Source organism: Sorex fumeus, unplaced genomic scaffold (assembly GCF_029834395.1).
Source record: "Sorex fumeus unplaced genomic scaffold, SorFum_2.1 ptg000265l, whole genome shotgun sequence".
Classification (NCBI taxonomy): domain Eukaryota; kingdom Metazoa; phylum Chordata; class Mammalia; order Eulipotyphla; family Soricidae; genus Sorex; species Sorex fumeus.
In genome coordinates this window covers 21,959,711-21,971,881 of record NW_026606322.1, presented here as the reverse complement: position 1 = coordinate 21,971,881, position 12,171 = coordinate 21,959,711, and the positions used below count along the sequence as shown (strand labels likewise).

Below are 12,171 nucleotides of genomic sequence, written 5' to 3'. Positions count from 1 at the left end.
TGCCAGGCTTTGCTGTGCAGGCAAAATACTCTTGGTAGCTTGTTGGGCTCTCCATGAGGTGCGGAAGAATTGAAACGGGGTCAGCCGCGTGTTCGGCAAATGCCATACCGCTGTGCTATTGCTCCAGAACATATTTAAAGTAGTTAAATATTTATTTATTTATTATTGAATCACTGTGAGATACACAGTTGCAAACTTGTCCATGATTTTGTTCCAGTCATACAATGTTCCGACAACTGTCCCTTCATCTGTCTTCATATCCCACCAACGTCCCCAGATTTTTTCCTACCCACCCCCAGCCTGCCCCTGACTCTATACAAGCTAATTTTGCGATTTCTCTCTCTCTCTCTCTCTCTCTCTCTCTCCCTCTCTCTCTCTCTCTCCCTCTCTCTCAATCTCTTTCCACCGCCTCCCCCCACCCCCCTCTTTTGGGTTTACAATACAGGTGCTGAAAAATACTGAAAAATATAATAGTTAGGGCTGGTCACATGATGAGGGTGAGGGTAAGGGGGACTTCTCTAGCATGCGACCTGTGTGTCTATGATCAGGGCCGCAAATTTCAGCTGCTCTGGACATAACTTGAGTATATGGCCAGGTGGGAACCCATGCCTGGGCACACATAGTGGGATGCCCTAGCAACTCCTGATATAGAATGAGGGTTTCTTCTGATCTGAGAATGACTGTTGCTAGATATGAACCAAAGACTGAGACTAGTGTTGGTGCCTATGTGATGGTGTATGAGTCCCCAGATCCTCACATGGCCACTTTGTGGCTCTTTAAAATGTGAGAGTCTCCAATGGAGAAGATGCTGGAGGAAACCTCCCCATCAGCATCATCAGGATGTGACATTGCTGAGGCAACTGGAGGCTTTTGAGCATCTCAATGCTGCCGGGCTGATGTATGTCTATGCCAGAGGATGGACAGGGACAGCAAAGTGACCATGATATTTGAACATATTAAACAAAGAACTAGGAACTTATTTGAAAAAGGCCCCCTCCCAGTTCTGCCGGTGGAGACCATCAAGGATATGATGTGCCCTTTCTAAGAGATTTGAAATTTCTTCATGCCAACTGCATCATTCTCTAAGACCTGAAGCCAGAGAGCATTCTAGTGACATGTGGTGGAACAATCATCCTGGCTGACATTGGCCTGGCAAGAACCTACTGCTACCAGATGGCCCAGAGGCTTCTGGATGGTTACCCTCTGGTACCACACTCTGGAAGTTCTAACGCAATCTCTATATGTAACACCAGTGGACATGTGCCATGTTGACTGCATCTTTGCCGAGATGTTTGATAGAAAGTCTCTTTCTGTAGAAACTGATAAACATTTTTAGGGAGAATACTATGCTGTCTAAATGATATTCCCTTCCATTCCTCCTGAACTTTATCCTTCTGCCCTCTTCTTGCCTGATAACAGGAGGTGTGCCTTGTTTTCCCTTTGCCTACTTGATATCAGACTATTTTATAGGCAAAAACAAAAGAAAACAAAACCAAAAAAAATAAAGCAGTTAAAAGAGTTGACATAATTATAGTAAGTGAAAAGTAAAACTCCAACTACATACAAATCATAAAAGAAAATAGAGTACAATTAGTGGCAATTTACATAATTCATACGTGCATTAAAAGGACAGTTAGTTTTGTCTTTCTTTGTTTTGGCAGCCTAGTTCAGCCTTGAGATTTTATCAGTGTCTCCTTTCTCATCCTTCTTAACGCTGCCCTATTGGTGACTCCTTCAGGGTCAGGGGAAGGAGACCCATTGTATTTACTGGTTTTGGCATATCAAATATGCCACAGATAGTTTGCCAGGCTCTGTCGTGTGGGCAGGATATTCTCGGTAGCTTGCCAGGCTCTCCGAGAGGGATAGAAGCTTTTAGGGCAGCCTCTAATCGCCCTTGCAGGTGTTCCCATGGTTCAAACCATATTTGAACCCTATCAAATATGGTGCGGCAATCCTGGAAGATGAGTATTCAGTGTCTTATGATGTGTCCGGAAAGTGTCCTGGAGCATGGCGCCAGCTGGGTAGTGGAGGTAGTGGAGGTCTGTGGGTGAGGTTTTTATCTGGTACCAGTAGGGTGGGTCTTCTGTGTGTAATCCCTGGGTCACCGGCGGTTGGTGAAAGTAGACAGGGTAGGGTGAGGCTCCTGGTTTTAATCCCTTGATCTAGGGAGATTGGTCAGAGCAGTCAGAGGATCTCTTTTCCTGGGTCCATTTACAGGGATGCTGTCTCCTTTGCCAAGGCATCAAAAATAAGATGGGCTGGACATGTAATGAGATTTGGAGACTACTGCTGGACTAGAGCTGTTACTGACTGGATTCCATGGGGCGTCAAAAGATCGCGTGGCTGCCCACCTACGAGATGATCAGACTTCTTCGTCAAGTTTGAGGCTCTTAGAGTTCCTAGAACGAGCAGACACCATTGGGCTACACTAGCACATGACAGGGATGAATGGAGATGTTACTGGTACCCGCTTGAGCAAATCGATGAGTAATGTCAAGTGATCAAGTGATCATAATGGGTTAGTGTATTCAACGTTTGATCTGAATTTATAAATTATATGAGGGAAAAGTTATAAATCTATTGTATTGAATGAAATGCACATAACGTCATTGTAAATCACCGTGCTTCAAATGAAAAAATTAAAGTAATGAAGGAAAGAAAAAATATTTAAATATATATTGAAGAAGGGAGTTCATTTATAATTTATACTAAGTGCTCCCGTAAATAAATAGGAACAAATGAATAATCTGATTAAAATAGATAAAATGCCTAAAAAGAAGACATACAAATGTCCCAAAATTATTTTGCAATCATTTAAATATTTAGCTTCTTTCTTTTTCTTTTCTTTTACTTTTTATTGGAAACAATTCTTTCCATGCCCCTTTTAAAATAAGTCAATTGATTTTTAAGTTGGATCACAGTGAGATATACAGTTATAAAGTTTTTTACATATCTGGCCAACAATATCAATGTCCCCAGTTACAATTTCTAGCTCCCCCCAGCTGCCTCTATGGCAGGCACCTCTCTATTTCTCTCTTTGTCTCTCTTTGTCTCTTTGTCTCTCTTTGTTTCTCTCATTCTCTCTCGCTCTCCTTTTCAGTATTATTGTTTCCAATACAGATACTGAAAGGTTATCCTTTCTCCTTTTTACTAATTTACCTTCTTTTAGTTAGTGGGCTGGAGTGACAGCACAGCGGTAGGGTGTTTGCCTTGCACGCAGCCAACATAGACGACCCTAGTTCGATTCCTCCGCCCCTCTCAGAGAGCCTGGCAAGCTACCGAGAGTATCTCACCTGCACGGCAGAGCCTGGCAAGCTACCCGTGTATTCGATATGCCAAACACAGTAACAACAAAAGTCTCCAATGGAGATGTTACTGGGCCCGCTCAGGCAAATCGATGAACAACAAGAGGACAGTGACAGTGGCCGTCTTTTAGCAATCAGTTCTTGTTCATAGTGATTTCCAATTTTTTCAAGTATTATTGTCATAGTGGTCCCTTCTCTATCATAAGTGTATCCTTCCCCCATATACTTGTGGCAAGCTTTCCATAATGCACCTCTCTTTTTTTCTATATTTATATGCACATTTCAGACAAAACTAGTTTTTTAGTATATGTGCAATTTACCATTTTTGTTGATAAATGTAGGAACAAAAAATGATTTAGTAACAAAAATGCTTCTATACAGAAGAAATATTTCTAAGTTGAATAAACTATCTAAACAAAAAGAATTGAACAATAATCACAAGTTTTTTAGTTTCATTACTGTGTTTCTTTTATTTTAAGGTGGGGAAAAAGAGAGTTGTAAACAAGCCTGATGTAATTACACTTAATAATTTACTTTAGCTATATAACATTCATTTGACAAATATTTTTCCTGGGGATGTTTGGCATGTTCATCAATCAAATTCTATTTTTTATATATCAGACACATTTAAATGGAATCTAAATAGCTAGGATGAAACAATTTTCTTATTTTACTATCTCTGGTTTAATGCTTCCTAAGTGGGCAATAACATCCCCTAGGGGCTGCTGGAATTATCAAAATGCTAAAAATGGTCTGGAATGTAATTGGTAGATATTTAAAAAAAATAAGCAGACAATGAAAGCATGAAAAAAGAAGAGTGGACATTTTTTAATATCAATTATACATGTTTAATATATTGTTGTAATGTAATTAATGCAATAATCATCATTTTATTTTCAAAATAAACAGGAAAATAAAACAGTTTATACCTGATGCTGTGACCACTATTCCAATAGCTTAAGAATTGCAACCAATCTTTGATCATAGTGAGAGAATTTATACTCTTCACTTGTTATATCTTGAAAATTCTGTGCTTCTATTATAATAAACGTATCATTTAAAATTATACATATCAAATCATGACAATGTACTGCCAATATGCCTTATTTGCCATAAGCTTTTGTCAAATGCAGCTATAACACCATCCAGACTACAAGAAAGTGTGAGAAAAGTTCATGCTGAAAAGAATATAATAATTTATTTTACTTCAAGCCTTAACAGAGAGAGAGGGAGAGAGAAAGAGAGAGAGAAAGAGACAGAGAGAAAGTCCAGTATTGGCAATTCTTTTCAATAGCATTCAGACAAGATGATAAGGGATTGGATACCAACCATGATTCCCTCTGACCTTTTTTTTTTCCTACAGCCCACCTGTTCCATCAGCTGGCACTCTATTCTTATGTTATGCCCCCCCTTCTATTTATGTAACTTTTTTGCCTCTGGCCCCTTTAGAATACCCTGGGCCATGATATGCTATTGAGAAATGCTACTTCCCACATTATATTAATGATTGGTAAATCTGGAAAACCATGTATTATTGGGGAAATACTAATTTTATTGCTGAATGTGAAGTAACACAAACTATGCTACACAAGTAGTATTTGACAGTACCAGAAAAATTTCTTTAATCGATGAACAAGGTAAAGGATTGAGAAAATGTCTCAATTATTGGATCTGTAAAGATAATACAGTAGGTAAAATTACTTTGTCTTGCAAGCCAGTCAACCTGAGTTTAATTCCAGGCACTCAAAATTGTTCCCCACCTCACAAAGAATGATCCCTGAGTACAGAGCCAGGATTAAACTGTTAGCATTTCCAGGTGTGCTCTCCACAAAACAATGATTTTTAAAAGCTGTTTATAACACTATTTAAGAGATTCAGTTTTCCTTTCAGTTTTATGAGTTAACTGTGTCAAGAAAGGAAGGCTTACATTTACCATACAAGGAGATCATAAAATAATAAAGAAATGTGATGGTTTATTATTTGGTAAACCTTGCAACCTGAAACTTAGGAAATTTAATACAGCATGCAATGAAAGTAGGGGTTTTGTTTTTTCATTTATTATTTACTTATTAAAAAAAAATAGGTCACATGCAGCTGGTGTTCAGGTCATACCCCTAGCTCTGTGCTCAGGAATAAACCTGGTTGGGCTCCACGAACTATATGTGGTACTGGGGACTGAACCAGCTTTGACCTTATACAAGGCGAGTGCCCTACTGTTGTACTATTGCTCTCGTCTCAGTTTTGTTTTTCATTCATAATCCCCCTTTGTAATATCTTCTCAATTGCTGCTGAGAGAACTCCACCACTCTCCACAGCACTCTCTCTGTTCAGTCCATAGACATTCTTAAAAAGAACATATCCCAAAGTGCTTTGGCCATTTTCAAATACAAATACAAATACAAAATAATCTTCTAAAATACAAGAGTTGATAGATGCAGTAATAATCAAATAATTAAAACTTAAATTTAATGATAGGTATCAACAGATCTGGCTTTAAAAGCAAACACCTAAATTTTAACCTGGAGTTTTTTAAGTAGCTCTCTCTCTCTATATATATATACATATATGTATGTATATATATCACGATCACGATCATCCTGTTGTTGGTCGATTGCCTCGAGCAGGCACCAGTAACGTCTCCTTCGCCCTAGCCCTGAGATTTTAAAAAGTGCCATATTCAAGTCTCTTTCAGCGTTAGGAGAATGAGGGTGTTGGAGAGGGGTTTGGGGGGCAGTTGGTGGGTGTGACCCCTGCCTGCTGGAAGTTGGAGATCTCAGCCCCGGGACCTGCATACCTTTGTCCCTCTGCCGGTACCCAAGACCTCCAGATCAAATGCTTAAAATACTTAATTTTAAAACTCTTAAAATTTCCAACAAAATGTCTCCTTTCACGGTTCTCTATTCTTCTCAATTCAACTCAACCTATCCTTGCAACAAGAAATGCAAACGCCAAATATATGCAGTTCAGATAGCTGTCACACACTGGAACACATCTCTGGATGAAATGAAATAGACAATTTAAAAGGAAATTAAATTATTTTAAATTATTATATATATAATTTTCTTTTTATGTTTAATTGAGCATCAGTTAAGTTAAATAAATAAGGAATTGCAAGTAACGATACAGGGTTTAAGAATGCTACTGGTCAAAGTAGAACAAAATATTAATAAATTAATAACCAGAGAACAACACAGCAGGTTCATTCTGCTCACTAGGACTATTTTTAATACTACTTATAATTTTTACTTTAATATTATTCTGCATTATTTCACTTCCCTGTTTATAATGCAAAACTTACTGTGGTTGGTTTTAATATATAATTTTGTAGTTTCAAGCCCCAAGGTGAAAGTGACACTTATTTACATTTCTTTACAGTGTTGGAGAAGATACACAGAAACTTAGAAGAACAAGACTGTAAATTTGTCACTGCATCTTTCCTTTTGTTAACATAAAGAAGATAGACTTTCAGTGAGACACCGAGAGTATTCGATATGCCAGACACAGTAACAACAAAGTCTCCAATGGAGACGTTACTGGGCCCGCTCGAGCAAATCGACGATCAACGGGAGGGCCTTTACCTTTTTACCTTACCCAAAAGGAGGGACTAGGACAAATAATTTGAAAACTTCTGCACTATATCTTTGCAGTGAAGTATGAAGTAATCATGATACAAGCATGACTCTTTAAATTTAAATTATGTAAAATTAAATGAAACAAAGCACTTAGGTCCTCAGTCACACAAACCCCACTTCTTTTTCTCAGTAGCCCTATGTGACTTTCCAATTAGTGCAGACAAATTGTTCCCATCACAGAAAATATCAGTTAAGACCATGTTTGACCTTTTATGGAAAAGCACTTGAACAAGGGCAAATTATTTCAAATAGTCTTGAATATTTCTAGAACTATCTTAAGTTTGTATTTAAATACTTGAGACAAAACAGATACCTAAATTATCATTATTTATTGCTTCCTCTCAAATCCAAGTGAGACTAAAGTGAAAGAAAAACATCCCCATTGCTCTGTAAGAGCAAATTCACTTCCTTACCACTGTATAAGTAAATTGATTAAGTTTGAAAGGTTAGAGTTGCATTTACGGTTGTGCCTATCTTAGAAGGGGCTTAGGTATGGTCATGGCAGAAATTTATTTTCTTCAAGGCCTCCTGCTCTTCCTTTTATTGACTTTCACAATTTACCTCTCAGGCATGGAGTCCTTGAGCTATGGAATGGTATCAGCCTGCTAGGATTCCAGTTCCCTCTTGTTGCCTCCGGCTTCTCTGTTTTAGTAACAGCACCTTATCTTCTTACCACCATGAAACTGGGGAGTTTCCTGCTCTTAAAACTCTCTGGAGTATGTTTCATGTTTGTTTTTTCCGCTCTTTCAAAACCCATTTGATCCAAAATCCCTTTGTAATCCTCTCCCCTCTTTAAATTTGGTTTCTGTGAAAAACTGAAGTGATCTCTATTTTACTGACATGATCCTAATTTAAAAAAAAAAAACAACAACAAAAAATAAACAAGCTAAAACAAAGAAATCATGAGTTTTGGTTTTAAAAAACAAAACCACAACACCCAAGAGGAGACAGAGAACAAAAGAGAATGCCCTGCCACAGAAGCAGGGTAATATGGGGGGATGGGGGGTGGGAGGGATACTGGGATCCATGGTGGTGAGAAATGGACACTGGTGGAGGCATGGGTATTTGATCATTATATAATTGAAACCCAAGCACAAAAATTTGTAAGTCTACAACTGTACCTCATGGTATCTCACTAATAAAAATTCAAAAAAAAAGAATGTGTGTCTATAATAGTGTATTGTTACACATTGTTCTCAAGGCGAAAGTTGCCTAGAGGAAGAAAAATGATCCTCTTGAAATAAAGGCAATCTTTCTTTGTTTTACTTTGTATGCTTGTAGAATAATAAATGCCTTTCAATTACACTCTTCAACAATAACAAAATAGTCCTGGTTTTATGTTGAAGATCTAAATAGAAGTTATAACAGATGAAAATTCCCAGAAGTCATTTCTAAAACCCTTAGGAGACCTTTCAGTATTAGCCTTTATGTGGAAAAAAGAGAGGTTAAGTATATGAAAAATAAAATTCACTCATTTTCCATGGAGTTCTTATTAGTATGTTGTTTTGGACTTTTTAACGACAATACATTTGAACATTCTCACTCTGATTTATTTGAGAAGTCATTTTAACAGAGAAAGTGGCATACATCCCCATAACAAAAAGAAAATAAACTCAGAATTTAAATCTATTACAAATTACCGCTTTAATTTTAATAATGGCTTTTAAGGAGTTTTCTAATTATGTTAAAATGTATTTTGGTTGAAAATTTAAAGTAAATAAAAGATTAAAATGTTTATCAATAATTCATTCCCTAATTTTGTAATATAGAGATTGTTATTCACACAACTTTTCTCTTACCATTTTCACATAAAAATTCTCAAATTAAATATTTATATGTATGTAAGCATATATACTTTGGATATGAATGTATAATTTTTTATATTTGTGTGACAGGCAATATATAAATTCTCAATGACAAATTATGCACTATATCCACTTATTAATCAAGAAAAAATAAATGTAGTATCTTCAGTTGTTTTCTTACAACAGGTTAATTTTTACAATAATCAAATATGTCACATACCTGTGCATATTATTGACTTCTAATCTGACTATATATATATATATATAAAATATACTGTTGTGTTTATATTTCTGGTGTTACCATTCCTGCAATTTAATTTTATTTCTTAAATGACACTTAAGAAGTATCAGAAAAATATATGTGTTGAATGATTCCAAAATCTGATTTTTAAGCTTAGGTAAGGTAAAGGCCCTCCCATTGATCATCGATTTGCTCAAGCGGGCCGAGTAACGTCTCCATTGGAGACTTTGTTGTTACTGTGTCTGGCATATCGAATACTCTCGGTAGCTTGCCGGTCTCTCTGAAAATATTTCGAAGTATATGAGACACACTCCCAGGCAAGATACTCTTGGTAACTTGCTGGGCTCACTGAGAGGGGTAGAGGAATTGAACTCAGCTCAGCCAGGCTGGTTGCATGCAAGACAAACGCCCTACCACTGTGCTATCACACACTGGGCTTTTAAGCTTATTCCAAAATATTAGCTCAAATCCTCTTAAAATTTTCTCTCTTTTCAGCATTCATAATTTCTATCTGAATAAGCCTTTTTGGTAATAAATCTGTATTATAAGGTGTAAAAGCTAGTTATCATGGGGCCAAGGATATTAGATTTTTCTAAAGCTAACTATTAATTTACCTTTTCTTCAGATAAAGGAACAAGCATGAAATGAACTCTGATGTCCTTTTTGCATAGAGATGCCTATAACTCTACAAATTAATTTTGTTTTATCAAACATACCTTTCCTTCGGAAACTAAAGCCAATGATTAAGTGGAGCAAAACAATTAAAATGATCAATTTTGATTTTGAATAAACTAAATTGAATCCTCCTTTTATTGAATAAGGTAAAAGGTAAAGGCCCTCCCGTTGATCGTCGATTTGCTCGAGCGGGCCCAGTAACATCTCCATTGGAGACTTTGTTGTTACTGTGTCTGGCATATCGAAATAGCACAGCGGGTAGGGCGTCTGCCTTGCATGCAGCCAACATGGCTGACCCGAGTTCGATTCCTCCGCCCCTCTCGGAGAGCCCGGCAAGCTACTGAGAGTATTCGATATGCTTTTATTGAATATTTTTCAATAAAAATAAAACTCAGTAATATGTTCAATAAAAATTGAGTTTACTTTCTCTGTACACATGTGTGCTTAGGAGAGAGAAGAACAGTCAGGGAAAGTTAATTAATACATTATATCTTAGAAAATTTCCTAAGTGGGAAGAACTCTAAAATAAATAATCATAGTGATCACTACTATTTTTGACAAAAGTAAATGTAGGGTCTAGTTTTGTACAATAGTTTAAAATTGATCATATACAAATAAAAATTAGATACAATCATTACACATGGATTCCAATTGTTGCATATATATAATTGTCTATACTTAGAGTGTAACTGTGGTAATTATTAGCGTTACAGTAGGTCAAGGAAGAAAATATATAGTAATAACTTCTTAGATCACTCCCAGAAATACAGACTAAAGAAGAATAGAAAAACTGTGAAACTTGAATTAACCTGAAGTAATAGTGAAGACACGGAATCTGGACAGATCATGAATATAAGTGAGTGAAAGTGGCTTAAACAGTGCATGGGAGATAGGAGGAGACTCTGATGTTGTGTACTGTAATAACACTTGTCAATTGTACACTCAGGGCTAAAACACAGAAAGGTAGAAGAATCTTGTGTTGTACTTTCATCTTTTTGAACTAAAAGCAGCAAAGACGAGAAGCATAGTGCATGCTATAAATTATTTATTTTCATTTATCTATTAGACTTCAAGATGTTTCTTTGTGTTTTTAAGCATGTATCATGTTGTGATTGAAGCTTTTCAATGACATGAATATGGTTCAATAACATTCAAATAATCAGATAAACTGAAGATGGTTACTTGGCTTGAAAAACTTCTATAAAGATCCTAGAAAAACTGCATTTACTGCTAGTACTGATCAAATTATTTTTTTCAGTTTGCTGATTTTCCACCCACATGAACTCTGGTTTTGTCATATGATCAACTCTGGAACATGACATTAATAGTTGATTAAGATCCAAACACACATACACACACACATATATACACACAAACACACACACGCATGCACATACACACACACACACTTAGCTTCAAAGTAGCACTGTAGCACTGTCCTCCTGTTGTTCATCAATTTGCTCAAGCAGGCACCAGTTAACGTCTCACAACAAATTGTGAGACTTGTTGTTACTGATTTTGGCATATCGAATACATCACGTGTCTCTGATAGCTTGCCAGGCTTTGCCATGCAGGCGAGATACTCTTGGTAGCTTGCCGGGCTCTCTGAGAGGGGTGGAGGAATCGAACCTGGGTCAGCTGTGTGCAAAGCAAATGCTCTACCCACTGTGCTATCGCCCCAGCCCTAGCTTCAAAGTAAAAACAAAATAAAATAAAACAAAATATGTAACCTAGTCTCTCCCACCTTATACTAGAGGAAATGAGAGAGAGAGAGAGAGAGAAAGAGAGAGAGAGAGAGAGAGAGAGAGAGAGAGAGAGAGAGAGAGAGAGAGAGAGAGAAAGGAGTGCAGGGAGGGAAGGTAGGATGGGAGGGAGGCAGGTAGGGGGGTTCAAGCCTATGAACAATGAAATCACTATGCTGCCAGACAATAAGCCAATCACTTTAGATGCCCCAACTTTGACCAGATATGAGGGCAGCAGCATAGAAAATCTCAAATAACTCTATCATCAAAGGATCTGTCAAACCACAGATTTATGAAAAATATCATAATTTCTTTTTAAGAAAAGAAGAAAGAAATTTTTTATTTGAACAAAGTTTACTTAGAGAAATTTACTTACATACAGAGTTTATTTGAGGAGGGAAAGCGAATAGTTGTTCATGAGAGAACACAGGTTTCAGAGAGAGACATATTCAGGGGAGAATGAGGGCTTGAAAGAGCAAGAATAATTGCCGTTTTTGTCAATATATTATGAGGTACTTTGCATAGTCATGGGTCAGAAAAACAAGCACAATAAATGGCAGAAAAAAAAACAACTCGGGAATAAAATAATTAGGGAAATATACAAATTACTCAGAAAATCTAGGGATATTCTAGTTAACAAACATGGAATGGGTCCACAAAAGTTAACCTCTCTTATATAAAATAAATCAACATTTAAACAAAGCAGAGATTTATGTACTGCTTCTTTAATAAGTAAATGGAAATGTTGTACTTTAGATATTTAGGAATGGT

At 36.8% G+C, this 12,171-nt stretch overlaps 1 pseudogene; it reads left to right on the top strand.

The window, feature by feature from the left end:
- Positions 1-676: 676 nt before the first annotated feature.
- On the top strand, positions 677-1,336 carry LOC130018455 (cyclin-dependent kinase 4-like; annotated as a pseudogene).
- Positions 1,337-12,171: the final 10,835 nt, after the last annotated feature.